Source organism: Hibiscus syriacus, unplaced genomic scaffold, assembly GCF_006381635.1.
Source record: "Hibiscus syriacus cultivar Baekdansim isolate YM2019G1 unplaced genomic scaffold, ASM638163v2 tig00111234_pilon, whole genome shotgun sequence".
NCBI lineage: Eukaryota > Viridiplantae > Streptophyta > Magnoliopsida > Malvales > Malvaceae > Hibiscus > Hibiscus syriacus.
Window position 1 is genome coordinate 347,822 of NW_024063028.1, and position 23,297 is coordinate 371,118.

A 23,297-nucleotide genomic window follows, 5' to 3' on the forward strand; every position below is an offset into this window, starting at 1 on the left:
TAATAATATAATATGAAATTAGTCATAAGAAAACATATACAGAACAAAATACTGGTAATACAGATATATCGAGATGATAGCAAAAACATGTGGCACCAAAGTATAACAAAAAGGTATATAGAGATATACAATTGTACAAAAATAGGAGTAGTCAGTCATCCTGGTGCCAAGTCTGCTAGCTTACGGTTTGCTATTATCTGAAAAAATTAAAATTTACAGAATGAGCTAAAAAACACAGTGTGCTCCTTACGGTATGTAAAAACATACAGATAAAATACTTCAGTAAAAAAATTTATCAACATGTTTTAAAAGTATAACCACTACCCCCGTTTGATCACCAGAATATATAGGTTCCCCAGAATCATACACCCACCTGTACACCTAGTAAACGCCTTATACATATAGCATAAAGACCTGCGGTAAGGACTTACCCTGTGCACAAAGAAGAGGAGCCTGCAATAAGGTACTACAAGTCATAGACTAAGTCTAATATACTTTCTCTAATAACACCTTAATGACAGTAATAAACATGTATGTATTCGATTGAAAACGGTAGTTTAATCTATTAAAACATGAAATTTTTCATACTCAAAAATCAGATACAGAAATACAGTAATCGGAGATCATATCAGAAATATACAGTAAATCATATAACATATACACGATATTCATAAAATCAAGTATCATCTTGTAAAAATATCCAATATCATCAGAAATCTAAAACATTTCAGATAAATAGTTTAAAACAGTAATGTAACACCATCAGGAAACACACTTGTACTGGTCTGAGTAGTCTGATAAGAAATCCTACTACTGAGTCTGCCGATCATGATCAGCGGCAGTGTTAGATCATACGAATCGAAAAATCTATATCAGAATCCTAATATGAATAATAATAACATCTATTTAAACAATTTACAGAAACATATGAGTAACTCTCGAAGAACGCGAATCGAGCGGATCAGACGACGAGAAACACCGGATCTAACCGACTCTCGGTCGAGTGAAACACGAATACCTTCATAAATATATTTTCTCGAATCAATCTCATAAACAAATCTCAAATAATGCTAAAAATATTAAACATTTTCTGATGAACGAGTACGATTCAATACTTCGAGGTCTAAATTTGACAAAAGAAATCGGAAAATCGGAGTCAAGACGTCGAAAAACGTCAAGATGAAGGTTTTAGAAAAAAGTCAACGTCGGTAAACGGTCGGTCAACGGTTGACCCTTTCGGTTCAGGTTAGACTGGGTCGGGTCGGACAGACGGGTTGGGTCGGGCAGACGAGTCGACTTGGGTCGACCTACTTTCTAGAAACCCACCAGGTCGTGGGACTTCCCCACGTGCAACGCCGACAAGTGGGGGCGTGTGTAGGGCCTTTGGGGTCAGAAAAATTGCGTAAAAATTCCAATATGCATTGTAAGGGTTTTGAGATACTTACCAAGCTCGGTTCACAACAATGAACAGCGGAGAGCTCGATTTCGCAACGTTGGAAACTTGACCTTCCTCACCCCCTCATACGCCAAGGACAAATGAGACAAGATGGACACCGGTGGACTCGAGACGACGCAAGGAAAACGATGATATGAGAGGTGTCGAAAACGAAACAACGATCGACGACGAACCGTCGATTAAAGATTTTTGCTAAAAGATGAAAACTTGAAGAGAGAAAGAATGTGGTTTCGGAAGAAGAAACTTTTCAAATTTGGGGATATATATTCAATAAAAGGTAAAATGGTAAAATTATGTTATAAGTCCTCTAGTTTTTATATTCCTGAATTTGAATCCAAATTTAATCAAAATTTCACTTTGATCCTTAAATTTAGTTAAAATTTCAATTTAGTTCTCGAAAAAAATTTAAGAAAATTTTAGTCCATAAGTTGGGGTGTGACATACTAAAATTCGATCTAACCCAACTCATGGTCATCTCTACACATTATTTTAATATTATAATAAATCAAAATCAATATTTAATAATATAATATAATTAATTTAAATTTTTAATGGTAAAATCAATATAAATCTGAAATATTAATTATATTTAGAATAATTTACCCAAAAATAATATAAAATACCAAAACTTATAAAATATTTATAAAATAATAATAATAATAATAATAAAAATAATTGAAATAAGAAAAGGCCAGATTGGTCGTGTTCGTGCGTGTATCAGAGTATCAGTGTGGCCTGTGGGATATGAGTTAACGTTTTCCCTTCTGCTGTTATTCTCTCTGTTTATTTCTTCCTCCTTTTCCCCTTCATAAAACCCCCACTTATTCCCTTTTATCCTAAAATCAAACCTCTCTCTCTCTCTCTCTTTCTCTAGAGCAAAAAACCCTTTAAACTTTCTCACTCCTCTCTCCGTTCATAAACTTGACTGCTTGTTTTGCATAGTTAGTTGTTAGCAACTTAGCATTATTGTATTGAACAGGTTTGTGTTAGGGAAAACTCTCTGAGCCAAAGACCCAAGCAATGGGTGACTCACTAAACTCAAAAACTGAATCCAGCACTGTTAGTAACAGCTCGTCAACTCTGTCTCCACCTTCAACTTGCTCTTATGGAGGTAAAAGGGTATCAGGTACAGACCCGACACCGGACTGAAGAGGCAGAAGCGTCAGAGGGATAGTAATAGTAGCAATAGCAAGCATCCTGTTTACCGTGGAGTACGAATGCGAGCGTGGGGTAAATGGGTATCCGAAATCCGAGAGCCCCGTAAGAAGAACCGGATCTGGTTGGGCACCTTCTCGACTCCCGAAATGGCCGCACGTGCCCACGACGTCGCTGCCTTGAGCATAAAAGGTGACTCGGCGATTCTCAACTTCCCTGAACTCGCCGACTCGTTGCCCCGACCGGTTTCCAACTGGCCACGAGATGTCCAAGCCGCCGCTGCCAAAGCTGCTTCAATGGAGTTCTTAAGCAATAGTAATACTACTAGTAGTAGTGACAGCAGCAACATCAATAGCAACGCCACTTCTTCTTCTTTATCGCCGTCGTTATCGGATTCCACGTCTTCGTCGTCACTGAATGTGGACGACGTGTCCACACTGGAAGAGCTGAGCCAGATAGTGGAGCTGCCGAGTCTAGGGACGAGCTACGAATCAGCCGAGTCAGGGAACGAGTTCGTGTTCGTAGACGCGGTCGACGGGTGGTTTTTTAACTCTAGTGGTATGCCTTGGTATTACGAAGAAAGTTGTGGGTATTTTGGGGGAGAGATTTCAATCCAAATGCAAGAAAGCGAGATTACATCTGGTTTCCGCCCTTTACTATGGGATCACTAGAAACAAAAAAAGAAATAATGTGTTTTCTTTAACTTCAAAGAAATATTATAGTTTTTATTTTACCAAACTGCCCTTTTACAAGATTTTTTTCCTCCACGAAAAGGGCAAAAAATAGTAAAATACATTGCATGGATTGTATTTCGTTGTGCTTTGGAGTTTTGGCATGGCTTGGACCGGTTGGTCAAATTTAATTGTCTCTTTTTCTTGATAAATATGAATAATGGTTTCTACTTGCATTTAAATTGTTAAATAATCAGACTAATTCTTAGTTTTCGTAAAGTATAAGGATTGCATTCTAATAAACTAAAATCTAATGACTAATTTCTCAATTTTCAAAAAGTGAAGGATGAAATCAATAATTTTACCTAGAATATTATACATCAATAAGCAACCACACGCAATTATTTCATGCTACGTCCTAATCTTTCCCATGGAAAAGGATAACTCAAATAGCATAAAAACAATTATCAGGGTTTAATTATATAAATTAAGGAATTATCCAGTGTACATTCTCCTTTAAAGAGCATAAACCTGACGAAATGAGGAATTAAGGAAATATATTTTTATATATTAAAAAGAGGAAATAGTATAATAAATGGTCTGTTAGAGAGGCTTATTCATTTGACAGCTGCATGTCAACGACCATCTCTGTCTGTGACTATATATATATATGAGATTATAATAAATAATATTAGTAAAATAAATCTGTGATGTAGGTATGATATCGAAGACATTTTCAACATAAAAAAAAAGAAAATCAGATAATTATTTATTGTAATTACGAGATTTGATGTAATGGATATTTATCTTATCATACGATTACGAAATGAAGTTTGATATTTACTTTTTTAATTAAAATATGTATTTTTTGATACATTCTAGGAGAATATAAGATAAAGTTTGATATTTACTTTTAATTAAAATATATATTTTTGATACAAACGTGGTGTTCCAACCCGTAACCTTAAATATTAACAGAAAATTCGTTAACTACTAATATCACTTGGTCCACTTTTATCAGTTAGTTATTAGAGATAAAGATGTTTAGGTGATCCAAACTAAGTTTTGGTCTATTTTTTTATTAACAAAATTGAATAAGGTTGGGTCAATATTTTTAAGATAAAAGTTAAACAGATTTGATTTTAAGATAAAAACAAGTTTGATATCGTTTAAGCAACTCGAGCTCGAATCTTTGTATATGCAGAAAATCTCTGTTAGGAGACTCACCGACCAAAGTTAAGTGTGCGACGCGGGTATGTCTGGATTAATAAGACAAAACCTTAAAACCGGGAGGATAACCAAAGAAAAGAAATGTTTTTTTTTCATTTGCCCAATGGCTATGGCGTCAACTTCACCGTTAAGCAATTGATGCCATCTTTTTGTGACCACCACTTTGATTTTTTTTTAAATTTTTCAAGAATAAAATTATTCTCACTTGATGATTTCTACCATCTTTAATTTCACACACAGACACATGTATAAATTTCATTAAAAATAATGCACGTAATTACTGACGGAATTAAAGAATGATTGAAATAATTTATGATATTTAAATTTTTTATCTAATAATAATTTTAGTCGTTGTTGATTTAAATACTATTTAATTATTTTGTATAAACATATAATTAATTTTGATAATTTTAAAATTAGGGAATTTAATTATTAGTATTTAGTTCTAGTAGCATCCTTGTTGACAATAAGGTGTTATAAAAGACCCAAATCTTCTAAATTAATTATATATAAGCAAATTGAACTCAATTTTAAATTCTCCAAATTAATATTTTAAAGACATGCTTGAATTATTAAAAATTGAATTTTGGGGTACAAAGTTCTGGCGGCTACTTTTTAATTTTCCAATTCCATAGACATACATGTAAAGATAATATATAAAGGCTAATTATTAAAGTCAGTCCAAAGACAAAACAAAATAATTTATAGCGAATATCAAACAAATACTTGATGCTATTGAATCATTGAAAGCTTGAAAGGTATCAAAAGTTAGTGATCATTTTAAACATTTTTTTAAACAAAAACAATTATTTTTTCTCTACTTAAATTAATATTTATACATAGATAAAATAATTAATGTGATACATACATTTTTAAAATACTTAATAAGATACATGTATTTTAACAAAATGTCTAACATAATATTTGAATCACTATATTATATACTATTTCAATACATGACGAATTTTCATTGATCGATTTGATATTTACTAACAGGTGTAAACGTCGTTTGGACAAATTGTTCATCTTTATTATCTCATATTCAGGATTCTAAACCTACTAGGGATACTCTCCTTTCTCCTAGAGTTTCCCTTATATATAAGATTAAATTAAATTTAAAATTTTGTTCATGTGTGATATTTACCATTAATCCAAGTATCATAATAATATATAAAATCATAGTTTAAGCATTACATTAAATATTTTAGCAAAATGACATTTTGAAATTTTTTATATTAAGTTAATATTTTAATAATTTAGTTAGAAGACATAGCTTAAACCCTAATAAGAGAGCATCAACCCTTTCACATTGAATATTTTATTTTATAATATATATTAAAATAGTTTTGAGTTATTATAAAATAAAATAATAACGTAAATACATTTTATAGAAAATATCTTAAAAAATAATATTTTCTTTAACCACCAAAATCACTCAACCGATTTAGAATATAAATATTAAATGTGATGATATTATCTAACATTAATAAAGGAATACAATACCTAATACTACATGAGATGAATCAAACAACAAGAAGAGAAGCAACGCCACCACCGGGGAAGCCGCGTTTTAAGGCGGTGACGGATACGTTGTCGCTCTCTAAAAATGACTCAAATTTACAGCAGAAAACATGTAGTGGAGAATAGCGGTGCCCGTGCCGGCTCGGGCGTTGAAAGAAAGAATAAGAAACTGAACAATGACAAACAGACTGTCGGCACACCTTTGACTCACTGCATGTGCAAATTCGACTGAACCCATCACTGTCTGCCAGCCACTCATCTTCAGACCACCGCCGCCCCTATTACTGTTTTCCTTTTCTTCTTCACTGTTTTAGACTTTCCTGTCCCGTGCTAACGCTGGGCATGGTGAAACGCGGTTCTGTCCAAAAAGGGGTCCCACTTTCCTCTCTTTTGCCTTTTTCAAGATTTGCGGCTGTCAGAAAAAATCAGCATTATGTTCGAAGACTGGTTTTGACTTGGGATTACTTTACTTTTGGGCTTTAATTAACAAGGTGAAAAATCATTTCCCACATTTTCTTCTTCAATCATCCGTAGACCAATAATTTGGACTTCATTTGACAATACGGTGAAGTATAACTCGTACATTTTTAGCAAGAGTAAATCAATGTCACACACACATATTATAATTAGAGAGAGAGGGTATATTATCATAATTAGGAATGGTAAACGGGTACAATTTCGTGGATTCGCGCCATACCCGCTTTAATTAGGGTAGATTGTTATAACTTTAGTGGGTAGTGGATGGGTGTGGATTTAGAAAGTGGTACCCGTCGAGGGTAGTAGACGGGTGATAGGTTTGAGACCTTACCGCCCCGCATCCGCTCGCCCATTAAATTTGGACTATTATGAATTTTGGTATAATTTTAGAGACTAATGTATAAATCATAATATTGTATAAGATATAACTTATAATTTAACCAAATATTAGGTATAATTTTATAGACTAATATTATGCTTCTTAATGGACGTGTTTGTTTTATATTTGTTGCTTATGTATAACTTAAGGTTGCTGTCAGGCAGGTCTAGCTGGTACATCTCCAATTGGGTATTGGGTGTGGAGATGGATTTGAGAATGTACTCGCGTGTGCGGGTGTGGATTTGAAAAATTTTATCCGTCATGGGTAGTGGACGGGTGGTGGATTTGAAAATATTAGATGAGTATGAAGATAGGGGAGGGGGTATCCGCACCCAACCCGCCCGTTTCCCATCCCTAATCATAATTTTCATATATATATATATATATATATATATATATATATATATATATATATATATAAGAGGCAAGTATACATTTTCATCATAATTTTATCATATTATACATTTGGATTATGAATGAATTTAAAGATTTTAAAATATATAAATAAATTTTGAAAAAATTACAATTTATGAACTAAATTTATGAATTATACATAATACATGCTGGGCGGGTAACAAGGATTATGTCGAACTAGTAAAAAGGATCGGCATTTAGTTGTCAGGCTAAAAGCATCAGAGTCTTGCTAAGGGAGGTAAAAGGAGCTTCTAAGGAGTGGGTAAAAGAGTTGAATTCCAAGGAGGTAGGCTCCTTGTCGGAGCTGGAAGACAGAATAAAAACGTTAGAAGATTTGGCGATAAATGATGGGGGTGATCGGGGGAATCGAGACGAAACCAGTGAGCTAAAAAGCAAACTTTGGGCTCGTTGTCGTAGAGATGAAAGGGAATGGTTGCAGAAGTCTCGACTGAAGTGGTTTAAGGAGGGCGATAGGAACACAAGTTTCTTCCATTTATCAGCGGCATTAAGAGGAAAATCCAATCAGATTTCGCGTATTCGGGTGGGGAACGAGTCACTCACGGATTTGAATAAAATTTCTGAAGTTCTGGTCGAGCATTTCAAGGGCTGCTACAACAAAATAACGACTCTCCCAGCTAAAAAGTTTGATGTGTCGTTGCCAAAGTTGAGTCAAGCATCTGCTAGGTTACTAGAAGCGCCATTTGAGGGAAAAGAAGTGTGGGAAGCCGTGTTCTACTCGGATGGCACTAGAGCGCCGGGGGCCCCGACGGTTTTAATCCTGATTTCTACAAGAGATTCTGGGAACTGTCGAAGGAGAGGTAATGAAATTTTTTTTATGCTTTTTATAACGGGAAAGTGCCAGAGAAATATTTCCACTATTCTTTTATTACACTTATCCCAAAGAAGAGACCTCCAGAATGTGCTGACCGATCTCCTTGGTTAGTAGCCTTTATAAAATTCTCGCATGTATTGATCTGGGCTAATTGTGTGAAATGTGGGAGGGATAAGCTCCCTTCGCGTTATAGGCCTACCTCTAGGCGCATCGAGGAACTCTATGACTCTGTGGAATCCTATCGTGGAGAAATTCAAGGCGAGATTAGAAGGTTGGAAGGGTAAGTTGCTATCGTTCAGCGGTCGTCTCACGTTGATGAAATATGTGCTCTCTAATCTTCCGGTTTATTATTTGTCTTTGTTCCAACTGCCAGTGACCGTTGCAAATAAACTAAATAAAATCATTGCAATTTCCTGTGGAGTGCGGGCGCCCGAAAAACAATACCCTGGGTCAAATGGGATCATCTTTGCAAACCAGTAGAGCATGATGGACTTGGCTTTGTAGACCTGCGGGACAGGAACCGTTCGTTGATGAACAAATTAGTATTTATACTCTAATTTGATCAATATAGTCCCTTTGCTTTTTATATTTTAAAATTTCAATATTAATTTAGATGATACATTGACAATATGACTAAATTACAAGAATTTCAAACAATCTAATTTAAAAATATGTAGTAAATCTATAAATTATACGAAACAACGACTAATAGCATTATTTGATTTAATAATATTAACAACAACTGTTAGAACCATGATCAAAATACAAAATATAAAAATAAAAGAATTAAAAATGACTATGTATAGGGACTAAACACATAATTTAAATATAGTTTTGTTAAATACTAAGCCCCGGGTTCAATGCCAATTGTGTGGAAAAGTTGGCTATTTAGTGGACCGATGATGGTATAGATTTGACCAGAGCTTTCGTGGGATTTCTACTTCTCACAAGGCCATGGTACCGAATAATTCCCCATCTGCTAACGTGTGTACGATTGCGTCTACTCATAGGTGTGGCTGTGTTCACCAAGGATCTTGGGATGATACCGTTTCTGCTATGATGGCTAAATGTGGTCAACATTCTAGCACTGGAGGTTCTGCGAGCTCTCGCCCGTCAGGGAAATGGGTTGTCGATTCCGGGGCTTCTCATCATGTAACTCGGATGTGGCTAATGTTGTTGCGGGTGAAGAGTATATTGGCACGGGTAAGCTACTTGTGGGTAATGGTAATAGTTTATCAATATCTAAGGTCGGTCAATCTAGCTTGGTTACTTCTACTCGCTCTTTACGATTAAATGACTTGCTACTTGTTCCTAGTATATCCAAAAACTTGGTTTCCGTCTCCAAACTTGCTCGTGGTAATAAGGTATTTCTTGAATTTCATGCTCGTAGATGCGTGATTCGGGATGAGGACACGAAGGAAGTGTTGCTTGAAGGGCAAGAGAAAGATGGACTTTATGAGTTTAATTCTACTTTGTTTCATAATAATGTGCCGACTCAATGTAATGTTGTTCATGGCATAGTTGATTTTGGTTTATGGCATAGACTATTAGGCCACCCTTCCCGTGATACGTTACAACAAGTTTGTAAAGATTGTAATGTTGGCATATCGTTGGTTAATGATGAAATTTGCATGCTTGCCAAGTTGGGAAATCTCACTCTCTACCATATTATGCTTCTCAAACAGTATACAACGAACAGTTTCAGTTGGTTTATGTCGATCTATGGGGACCACCTCATGTGGTCTCAAATGGATATCGATTTTATATATCCTTTGTCGATGCTTATTCGAGGTTTACGTGGGTGTATCTATTGAAAGAGAAGTCTCAAGCGTTGTATGTGTTTCGATTGTTTCAACGCATGGTTCGTGTTCAGTTTGGCCGAGAGATTAAAGCAGTTCAAAGTGATTGGGGTGGTGAGTTTCGTCCATATACCAAGGCTCTTCAGGAGGATGGGGTACGGCACCGGCTCACGTGTCCTCACACGTCTCAACAGAATGGTGTTGTTGATCGAAAACATCGACATATCGTTGATACGGCGCTAACGTTGCTTGCTCAAGCTTCATTACCCTTGAAATATTGATCTTATGCCGTAACCACTGCGGTGTATCTCATTAATAGGCTACCTACGAAGGTGCTTCTCGGGACAACACCGTTTAATAAGTTGTTTGGTCGTCGCCCCAAGTATGAACACTTACGTGTTTTTGGTTGCAGATGTTTTCCGTGCTTTCGCTCGTTTCAATCTCACAAATTTGAGTATTGATCACAAGAATGTACTTTTCTTGGATATAGTGTTCAACATGAGGGTTATCTTTGTCTTGCACCTAGAGGTCGAATTTATATTTCTCGGCATGTGCAGTTTGATGAGAGTGTTTTCCCGTTTGCAAGTCAAGCTATTGATGTTCATCCATCTCCTACAAATAATTTACAACCGTCTGCCATTATTGATGTCGTTCATGGCATCGACAAGGTGTTCAATAATAAAGCAGTCCCACCGTGCTCAACGTTGCATCATTGTGAAAATGAATCATCTACTTCTCGTACCAGTAGCTCATGTCATAGAGTGAACGAACAGATGAATTTTGCTGAGGTTGATGCTGAAGTTGCGTCCGGTGATAATGTGGATGGATCCGCGATACACACAATCTCTCCTAGACAAACTGACGGTTCTGGTGATTGCGTGTTCCTGAGCACTCCACTCTTGCTGCAGATTCGGCTCTTCAAATGTCTTCCCACAACAATAGTTCTAATATGGTTGTTTCATTTGATACTCCTGGTATTGCTTCTCGTCCCTCTTCTTCAAATGTTCATTCTATGGTTATGAGAAGTAAGGATGGGATCTTCAAACCCAAAGTCTTCTCGGTTCAATCCGTAATTGATGATGAAGAACCAGTTTCTATTGAACAAGCTTTATTGTCCCCTGTGTGGAAAGATGCTGTCATGGCTGAATATAATGCTCTAATTGGTAAGGGTACATGGCGGTTGGTGTCTTTACCTCCTGGTCGAATGACAATTGGATGTAAGTGGTTGTTCCGGATCAAGAAAAATGTTGATGGGTTTGTTGCGAGGTATAAGGCTCGTTTAGTAACGAAAGGTTTCGCTCAAATTCGGGACAAGATTTTAATGATACGTTCAGCCCAGTTATTAGACCTTCCACAGTAAAGATTGTTTTGTCATTAGCTGTTATGAATGGGTGGAAATTGCGACAAGTTGACGTGAATAATGCGTTTCTTAATGGGGACTTACGAGAGGAGGTGTTCATGGTGCAACCTCCCGGGTTTGAACAGCTTGCTGCTGATGGCACACAACTTGTTTGCAAACTTGAAAAGGCGTTGTATGGGCTTAAACAAGCACCACGAAGTTGGTATGCGAAACTATGTGATTTTCTTGGTCGAATTGGGTTTCATGGGACACAAGCTGATGCCTCCTTGTTCATTCATTGCATAGGGAAGTCTTTCACCTATGTTCTCGTTTATGTCGATGATATCATAGTTACGGGGCAAGATGAGTCTGACGTTGAAAGCGTTATATCGCAGTTGAGTCAAGAATTCTCTCTAAAAGATTTGGGAGACTTAAACTATTTTTTGGGACTTGAAGTTCAGCAGACGAATCATTCGCTTATTTTACGACAAAAGAAGTTTATTCAAGAATTGTTAGAACGTACTGGAATGCGTAATGCTCGTCCAGTTCCAACACCGATGGTCGTATCTCCAAAGCTAAGTAAAGATGGAGGGAGTCCATTACAAGATGTTCAACTATATAGGAGCGTTGTTAGAGCCCTTTTATATTTAAATCATACGCGATCCGACATTGCATATAGTGTCAATCGTGTAGCTCAGTACATGCATGCGCCTTGTACTCAACATTGGGTGGCTGTGAAACGCATTTTGCGTTATTTGTGTGGGACACTTGATTATGGTCTTGTGTTTCAAAAGACAGGATTGGGTCTACACTTGGAAGCTTTTGCAGATGTTGATTGGGCAAGCAATGTTGATGATCGTCGTTCGATATCCGGGTTTTGCGTTTTTCTTGGAGGTAATCTAGTGTCTTGGGGTTCCAAGCGTCAACGGTCAATCTCTCGATCGACTACTGAGGCTGAATATCGTGCGTTAGCGGATGTTGTGGCTGATGTTGTTTGGATTCAATCTTTGTTGACAGATATGGGAATTTCGCCATCAAGCACTCCCGTTGTTTGGAGTGATAATACCAGTGCGATAGCGATGAGTGCCAATCCTGTTCTGCATTCTCGGTCGAAACATGTTGAATTAGACCTTCATTTCATTCGGGAGAAGGTTGCTGCCGATAAAGTTCGAGTTAATTACATTCCTGCTCAACATCAAAAAGCTGATGGATTCACCAAGTCTTTGTCTCGGGCTTATTTCTCCTTGTTTTGCTGCAATCTCAAAATCTATTGCAAAGTTCTAGAGTCCATAGACAGTAGGGAGAATGTTAAATATTATGAGAATAGCAGTGAATAACAAATATGTTGTTATTTGGTTGTTAGGAAGAATGTGCCAGCAAGTCAAGTCTAGTGTAACTGCTCCAGCTAAGAACATTCTAGCAGGTATTGTAAAACGCTATATATGTGATAATTGGGAAATGAAGATAATGAGGCATTTAGTAAATCAAAATCTAACAAGTATAAGGATTGATAGAGGAATTTGTTCATAATAAAATATAGAACCAGTCCCTGAATGGGTAACTTGAATTGGACAATGATGAGATACATGTATACAATATGGAAAAATATTAAGTTTTGATAAATGAAAAGGGACCTTCGGGTGGTCCTTCAAATGAACATGATTTGTTCATATGGCATCCACTTATTTTTGCCGACAATTTTCAAATTATTCAGAAAGGCGAAAATTATTAAAATATAGATGAATTAATTTGAATAAAATTTTAAAAATTATTTATTATACCTATTTTAACTATTTATTTATTATTATATTAATTATTAGCGGTGATACATTATTATATTAGTGCAATATACAAAGCATTCCACCTATAATCTTATTACAAAATATAATTGTAAATTTTTACCAAACACGTAATAAAAATATTATGATAATTTTTTTAATTAATTTAAATTGATTATAAGATAATATACGTTGTGAATTTTTATTAATTATTAATAATGTTATAGTAATTTATGCAACGTATCTCATAATGAATTTTAATCCATTGCTATATGATTATGTAGACAGACAGGCTCTATTGAAGTTGGAAATTTTATAGAAACTGTGGTTCACCTACAACTACAATGGAAAGAGAATTCGACCTACAAAAGTAGACCCTGTCTGTCCCAAATCATAAAATAAAAAGGGATTGAGTATGTGAAAATGGACCGCTACTTTCTCTTCCGTGGGTACCCTGCCCTATTATCTTCCACATCATTGTCCTGCCAGCATGACCCTACTATCCCCTCCAAAAATAAACACTAATAATTCCAAACAATTGTACAACATGTAATAAATACTAGGCATAATATCAAAATTAGGCCCCCAACATTTATTAAAATTTCCATTTTGTCCCTTATTATATTTTTTAAATCATTTTGACTCCCAACGTTTTATTTTAGGGCAAAAAGACCCTAACATTTGACAGAATAATCACTTTGTCCTTATTCTTTTTAGGGGAAATTTAGCCCTCAAAGTTTCATTTTATGTTAAAAAATCTCCTATTTTAGAGCATTAATCGTGTGTTAACTAATGCTTTCATCTATAGAGGGAGCTTTGTGTCCCAAAGTGAAATGTTGAGGCCAAAATGCTCTAAAAAAATAATAGGGGCCAAATGATCATTTTAGTAAACATTAAGAGCTAGTTTTAGCCTTATGCCTAAATACTATTTGAATTTCAATCGAATTATTAAAATATTAAAAGCATATCAATTAGTTCTCAGTTGATTTAGATATACAAACATATAAACACATACAGCGTAATTCACAAATTTTTTTTAAAGTGAACACATTTATGTTAATAGGGTTAATACAAAAATAAGTACTTATACTATATATATTTTCCCATTTAGGTATTTAAACACTTTTTGGTCAATCCTGGTGTCTAACGTTACAAACGTTACAATTTTAAGTGTCTCGTAACAAACGTTAAAATATTCCTTAAGTAGCACGTGTCATAACTATATAATTTGAAAATTTATTTCAAATAACAAATTTAAAATTATATATATATTAAAAAACCTAAATGTTTCTTAAATCTTAAAAAAATCCCCAAAAATTTAAAATCTATAATTTCAAACTCATTTTCAACGGTCATCGGTCATATTCAACATTCATTCGTCTCCGTTGCCGGACGATCATTTATTTATCACTGGCCGACCATCATTCTTGTCGTTACCTAAACCCTAAATTCCTAACCTTAAATTTAATTCCAATGTACTGAAATTTAATCTAAGGTGACGTTCGACTGTGAGGGGATTTAAATTTGGGTTCTGAAGGGGACGTTTAGGTTAGGCGACTCAGAAGAGAATTTAATTTGAGATGGAATCTAATCTAGCCAGCGGACGAGGGAGGAGGGATGTCAGGTGGAGAACTGACCGGGGGAGTTTTTATTTATTTATTTTAAATATAGAAATATTTTTAAATTTTTTAAAATATAAAAATAATTTTAAGTATTTATTTTAAATAAGATTTTTAAAATTATATAAATTTAACACGTGTTACTTAACAAAATATTTTAACGGCCATTACGATTGATGTACTTAAAATGGTAATGTTTATAATGTTAAGAACTTGAATTGACCGAAAAAAAGTTTAGACACCTAAATGGAAAAAATGATATAGTTTAGACATTTTTTTTATATTAAGCCATGTTAATAACACAAAATTTTTAAACGGAATTGGCATAAAAAGTTTAGGATATACATCATCAATAAAATAAATAACTAACTAAGAAATAAAAAGATGGATCGGTTATTTAACACGTATTCGAAAGTGTGAGAGTTTAAAGAAAATTAAGAAAATATTACCAAAGGTATGAGATAAGCATTAAGCAAACACGTCGGTGTGGTGGGGAATCTGATAAAGCCCTCCACACGTACTTTTAAACCCTTTTGGTTCGAGCCTCTTTTGTCTTGGGGTGGCAATAGATTCATCAATGCTGCAACACCCGGTGGCCTGGTGGGGCGGCTGTCCCATTCCCACCATTTTTCTCACATTTTGATTCCGTTGTGAAACATGGATTTCATGTTTTTCTTTCCTTTTTCTCTCTCTTAAACAATATCTGCAATGACTACAAGGAAATTTGTATGGTTGGAATGAATACAAGTTTGATTGTTGTTTTTCTCAAGATCTGTTTTTTACTAGTGGTCGAGTAGGAGCTTACTTACCATTTGCATATGATTGCATCTATGGCATATAGGGATGATAACAAATAGGGTTGAATCAGATTTTCGGTTAATTCAACTTGATAAGTACATCCCTTCACTTGGATCTGATTTTGACTTGAGTTTAACATCTCATCCAACCCGAAACTCGACAAATTTTAGATAAAAAATCACATATAACTAAATTCGACACAAATATCAAAAGAAATCTTATTTTTCTTCCCTAAAATAGGGATCTAACTGAAAAAAAAATATATAGAGGAGGTATTGTAACAATTATCACTAAAATATAGAAGAAAACTATATTATTCAAGGTCGGGTAAGAGGTTTTTCACCTTAAACCCGATCCAACTTCACCATTATAAAACTTGATCCAATTTGACTGAATTTTTTTTTCTTAATAGAAATCATGATCTTATTAAATTAAGTCGAATTAAAATCCATCTAATCCGGATCAGATTACCATCCCTAATGGAAGATGTTGTAACTGTTCATTTTCTGTCATGAAACATACAAGGACATGAATATTTGTATTAATTACATGTGTTGTTTTCCACCATTAATATTGATTGGATATTTGGTAAAAGTACTATTGTAGTCCCTGTACTATATATTCCAGATTGTATTTTGATTCCTTCACTGAAATAATAAGTAAATTGATCCGTAGAATAGAAGTTCACTTCTAGCACTCTGTATTTAATAATAGATTGATTTTAATTCTGATTTATTTTGGTGTAATATTTTGAGATTTTGCTCCAATTATGCATGCATTGGAGGCTGGTGATAATGACACTAGAAAGTGAAGGGATTTGATTTTGACTGTGATTAATCTGAGATGCTAATTATACAAATTAGTACCCAAATTTCTCAGTTTTCTCAAATTGGTCTTAGAACTTTTTTTTGTCTCAAATTAGTACCTAAATTTGGCATTTTTCTCAAATTGTTCTTGAACTGTTTTGTATCAGATTAGTAATTGGAAAAGTTCTCAAATTAGTACCTAGTCCTGATATGGCACTTCAACAATGAATCACTTTATGACACATGTACCAATTTGAAAATATTTTGAGAATTCTTGAGTCAACTGTATAATAAACCTTTTGAGAATCCTTGACCCAATCCATGCAACTTTAGAGTCAAACTGTACCTAATAGCTTTATACTTGTAGTTGGGGCTTGGCTCACTTGTGCTCTCTAGCCCATCCCAATATACTTTTAGAGGCCCATAATAACTTGCTAAGAAAATGTGGAAAATTTGAGCAAAACTCAGACTCCAAAAAATCGAATTTTTCAACTATTGCTCACCAGTAATCCCTGCAGGAGCAACTTCCATCGAAGTTATGATGGAATCTGTTTGAATATCTCAACATGATTGGCATCCCTATAACTTTAGACACAAGCTTCATGAACTGATGGCAATCACTCACTGCAAACACGAATGTTCTTCATATTCCGAATCGGTGTTGTTCCATAGGGCTTTTTAATCAATCCAAATGCGAGACCCAGTTTCTCGCTACGGTAACAAATGGATGCGAACTTTTCCTCCTCGACCATATTGTGAAGAAATAGCTTCGTACCGGGCATAAAGCCAGCTCCATGCAATTTCTTAATCAGTCTGCTCAGTTCTTCGTATATGATTTCAGTTTGGGGATGAGTTGCATCTTCTGCTACAAACTTGTGAACTTCGTTATTGATCTCGATCCCACTGTATGAGAGATCTCACTGAGGCGACATCTTCTCATCTTCCAAGGGCGGCATACATGTTGGAAAGCATGAAATAAGGTCCTGCATTAAGTGGATTCGATTCAAAGAGACGCTCAGCAGCCATCTCCGCATGTTCGATATCGCCCTTTACTGCACAGACAGAAAGAAGGGTCGACCAGAATAAGGAATTTGGCTCATGGGGCATATTGTTAACTAGATCCACTGCTTCTCTCGTGCAACCGGAACGGCCAAGGAGATTGGTCATGCATGCATAGTGATCCGAAGTGGGCACTAATGCATGCTATTTACTGATAGAATCAAAATATCTACGTCCTTCCTCAACTAAACCAGCATGGCTACAAGCAGATAGAACAGCCAGAAACGTAATATTATCAGGTTTCAACTTTTCTTGCAACAATTTATCATAAAGGGCCAGTGCCTCAAGATCCTGTCCATTCTGTGCATAACCCCTAATCATGGCATTCCAAGAAACTACATTTCGGGATGGCATCATGTGGAATAACCGAGGCATCCTTAGTGATTACAATACATATCAACAAGAGCACTAGACACAAGCAAATCGTTATCGACTCCCAAAAGAACGGCTTTCCCATGAACAACCTGGCCATTACAAAAATAGGCTAATTTTGCTCAGGAACTTAACACACTAGAGATCGTAAAACGGTCTGGATTGACACCTTATGCTAACATCTTGCTACACAAATGGAGAAGACGATTATGTAGAAACGTGTCATTGGGTGTAAAATAGTGAGGATCCATGCGAGATTGCAGTCTCTTAGCTTGGCCGACATCGTTGACTCGAAGGCATTCGAGCACGAGCGGCGCGTATGCTTCAGCCGTCGCTTGGCCACCGGTGTACAATGAATCAATTGCTTGGCGAAGCTTCTGCCTGCCTTTCATTTTTTTTTTAATTTTTGAATTACATTTTCTAGATAAAAAAAATCAATTAATGAGAGTTAAATACATTGGCGGAAAAACTGTGTAGTTCATTGTAAAGTAACCGTTATCCGGTAACTACATTGGAGGGAATTTAAATTTTACAGTAAATGAGAACTTATGGGGGTTCACGTGAGGTTGATGGATGTCCCTTGTTTACCGATTGGGTAATTAATTTTGGAGCTTTTCCAATGTTATTATAATTTAAAAATCAACAATAATATATGTTTTTCCCAGTAAAAATTATATTATATATCCCCAAAAAGGTAAATTTTGATGTATAATCAGGAATGATAACGAGTTTGGTTTGATCCAATTTTTGGTCGATTTGAATCTGATCAGACTCATTCCATTCGAATTTAACTTCGATTCGATAAGTATATATGTTCCATTCAAATTCGACTTGATTTGAGTTTGGAGAGATCTCATGCGATTTGAAATTCGACTCGAATTTTAAGGTAAAAACTTACATCTGACCCGATCTAAGTTTAAAGAGATCTCATATGATTCGAAGTTTAACTTTAATTTCAGGATAAAAAATCCACATCTAATCCGACCCGACATAAGTCTATAAAATTCTTAATTTTATTCCGTAAAATAGAGATCTAATTGAAGAAAAATATAAAAAGAGATATTATAACAATTATCTCTAAATTATATATATATTCACATATTGAGTCTGAAATCATCCTAAAACTGAACTCAATCTCACCTTCTACAGCACTATGCCCAACATAAATTTATTTCTTTTTTAAAAAAAATCTAATCCTATAAAATCATATTAAAATTCATCGATTTCAAATCGTATTGTCATCCTTAAATATAATATAAAATTATCTTGAACCGGGAGATTGGACAATTTATTAATCTAAATATATTATCGATATAACATGCATTTATATATAAAAAAATATTGGAACTTTTTATATACATTTTTAATCTTACACTAATTAAATAGCTGTACATTAGATGTTTTTAAATAATATCAAAATTACAATTTTAAATTTATTATAATATTAAAACATTATTCGAATTAAAATTCAATCAATACATTTATTTATCGATTAATTTTAAACGTTGAAAGCTTACTAAATTGAAGACTTTAATGTATGAAATTTAAGATGTAGAGTGGATTAGGTAAAGCAATATTTTATTATTAACAGTGACGGCTCACTTTGCCTTTTCGCCAGCTAATTTTTTAATATAAAAAGCTTTAAATGAAGTATTTAGCTTTCCAGAGGGGCTAATAAGTAATTGACCATATGTTCGTAAAGGAGACCAAAGCCTATCATCGTTAATCCAATAATATTCTTTTAATAGGTGAAACCAATCATTGTGTTATATATAAAAAAGTAAAGTACACAATAATTCATCCATTATAATATATTATTTGTTGAGTTAATCGATTATTATAGTCATCGAGCAATTCATATATTCTAAATTCGTTATTTTTCTTTTAAAAATTGACGACTTTAAGAGATACGCGTTAACATGCTAGTTGGATATAATAAAATTATATTTTAACGATGTCTAGTGACATCACTATTGCTTTCAAGTACTAACTTGAAAACATAATGTTTCAAAAATTGACTCAACAAATATAAATGAAGATTCGATCCATAAAATTCAACTCAAACTATTTTGTGATAATTTTATCATTTTCAAGTCAACAAGTTAACATCCAGTTCAGACGACCGTCAATTTTTTAACATAAATGATGAGTTTGAAACATATGAATAGTCTGATGACTATTTTGTAACTTTTAATAGTAAGATGACTTAACAAAATAACGTCATATATTTGAAAGGTCATTTTATAACTTTTAATAATTAACAGACTCAACAAAATAACACTATATGGTTGAAGGACCATTTGTGTACTTTATCCAAGGGAAGAAGATACCTTGATCATGAATATCAAGGCTTTCTTAAACAACAACACGCGTCTTTGTAATATATTTTATCAATTTTAAAATGATAAATATGAATCTTTATATTATTTTTATTTTAAAATTTTAACATCTCTCTTATTTTTTATTTAATTATACCTTTAAATATTAATACGACAATTATAAATAAAAGGTAAAATAATGTTTAATCTTTTATAAAATAAAATTAAAATTCATGTTCAAATTCATAAAAAAAATATAAATTTTAAAATAATAAAGAATCTTGATATATTTAAACCTATAAACTATATAAACACTTATATAAAAAAATCATATTATTATTTTTATTTTGCATAAAATAATTCATTACAAGTGTCCTATGATTACAATGATTGTGGAAGGTGGACTGCATATTCAAGTACACCTACATGTATGTGACTAACTAATTGAAACCAATAAAGTAATATTATACTATATACATTAAGCCCTTAAATTAATATTAAATTTTAAGATATGATGTTTTTTTCTTAATAAATTTGGGGGAAGATGTTCACAATTGAAACAGTTTGATAATATAACTCAGAAGCATCTCACTGTTTTTTAATATATATATATGAACTCTTTAGTTATATATATAAATTAGCATTTTGTATACTAACAATAAAATTAAGAAAATAGATAAATGTTATATATTTTTATATAATATTTAAAAATTAAAAGATAAATAATAATAAATTAATTTAGTAAATTGAGGTACTACATCTAACAAATAAAGTTAATGGTTTAATTATTTTAAACAAGGATAATTAGATTTTATTAATAAAAATAATAGAAGAAATCAAAATTACAACGCACTCAAAACAAAAAGAGAAGAATAAGGACAATAATCACCAATAAACTCATACATAAAATAAAAATATTAAACCCAAATATACAAATAAAAATGAAATATTTTATTGAAAATGACATCTAAAATCAAACCATTAACCTTCATAAAACTCTTTGTCTCTATCGAACAAGAGGCATTACAAAGTAATTAAGGAATGGTGAACGAACCGAACAATTTGACAGGCTACTTCGTTGCATAATTATAATTATATCGACAAACAAACTTTTACCTAAGAGGAGATCTAACAATATGTGATCGTCGACAAATCAATCAGAAAACTAATAAATGAAATATAAATTTTTATTTAAAAATTAAAAAAAATAATAATGTCATACTCGTGTAATAAACCCCAAATGTGAAGCAGTTGACGGTTGTTCTTTTGGCCTTATAGAGTGACTAAAAATCATTGGGCGCGTGATTAACGCTTAACAGCATCCATTTGGAGCGTAATCAGACCGTCTTCATGAATATATATTATATATAGACTAAGATATCCGAATTACCTAGTTTCTAATTATTTTTATATTCGAAGTTTAATTAGATTTAATTTTTAGATTAAAATCTTTCATAATATTTTTATACAAATTTAAAGTTAAAGATATCGATACGAAATTTTGATCATCCACTCACTAAATGTTAACTATAATATTATATATAGTTATATTTTTATAAGAGGCACAAACATAAAACATATAGGGTTTAGGAAGAAAAATATATATAAAAACCAAATAAAACAGTCGAAATTATCGTAAATTATTTAAAAATAAAATTAAATCGAAAAGTTTTATATGCCAAGTATTAATACCAAGTTTTTTACTTTTATTTTTTTTATTAATATGGGGTAAGTACAAGGTAGTATATGTTCAAAGATAACTCTTAACCATTTGACATTGATCGCTCGTACCCCTGATATTATCGATATTAAAACATATGTTAAATGGTCAACATATGTTAAAACAAAAATTAGGGATAACATTGTTGATTTTAGATTACTTTGGAACAAAACGATACTTTAAGGAAATTTTTAAATATCGAAGATTTATTAGATTAGTTTGAATTAAGACTATATTATAGTATCATGACACATCATCGTTTTTATTTAATTAATAATCAAATTTATTAATGAATATTAAAATAAAAATAAAACGTAACGGCGAATAAAAACACAAAAATAAATAATTTATCTTCAAAACATAATCATAAACACATAATATAAACCCTAAATCGAAGGAAGAAACAACAAATATTAGATGAATAAAGTGAGGAAGAAAAAAAGTGAAGAATAAAAGGTGGGAAAGACTATTATTACGAGGCAAAAGAGAAAGGAAGCAAAGGTCGGTACCCTACTAAAAGAGAAAAGAGAGTTAGTTATTTAAAGATAAGATAGATGGGTAGATGATTTTCATTTGCCATTTAGTCATTTCATGCACTCACTCTTGTGTCTATTTTACGTCTCTTTTAATTGGCTCTTCAACACAAACTTTTTTAAGCATAACGACTACACTATTTTATTTATAATTTGTTACCTTAGCTGACCTATTATGTGTAATGAGGTAAGAGAGATAGAGTAGTAAGCTGTCTCAACGTCATTGAGAGCAAATATCTAATTCCATTGGTAATTATAATATATCACTCTTAGATGATAATAAATTTTAAAAAAATTAAACATAGGAGAATCAAAATTAGTATAAAACTATACACATATACATATGATCGCACTTAAGTGTGTATATTTTCAATCGAATAAATTAGTCAATTATTAAACTTTATACAATATTATTATTTTCATAAATGTATAAAGCCGTCTCTAAAATACTTTAAGTATACTTCTTAGTGAAAATCATAGAGAAATAAACATCAAAATAGATTGTTTTTAATTATGGCGAATTTAGGTCACGCATATGCTTCAAAGTTACTATCCATGCAACAATGAAAGAAAAATAAATATTTATCAAAATTCGAAATCAAAGAGTGGGTTTAATATAAAGGATTACATGTTTTTTCAGATGATTTGAGTATGAATAATAGTTTAGTTTGTAAGTATGCATAAATTTATTGGCATTTAAAATTAAACATAAATATTATTTTATAATTATATTAGAATGGATAAATATTTATAGAGATTCACCCCTCAACTTCGTCTTTTCACTCACCGTTCTCACTCTTTGAGAAAAGAAGGTATAAATTAAAAAAAAATCAAAATTTTTAATCATATAATAAAATGTAACATATAATAAAAATGATATGAATTTGAGCGTGTTTATACACACAATACTCTTTTATTTATGAGATGATTTAAATATAACAAATGAATTAAAATTAAAGTTAAAATTAAAATTTAACTTTAAAAAATTGTTATTATTATTTAAAAGGGTAAAATATATAAA

The 23,297-nt window shown here is 33.0% G+C and overlaps 2 pseudogenes; one reads left to right on the forward strand and one right to left on the reverse strand.

Moving 5' to 3' along the window:
• Positions 1-2,361: 2,361 nt before the first annotated feature.
• On the forward strand, positions 2,362-3,396 carry LOC120156679 (annotated as a pseudogene).
• A 13,377-nt stretch (positions 3,397-16,773) lies between these two features.
• On the reverse strand, positions 16,774-18,097 carry LOC120156699 (annotated as a pseudogene).
• Positions 18,098-23,297: the final 5,200 nt, after the last annotated feature.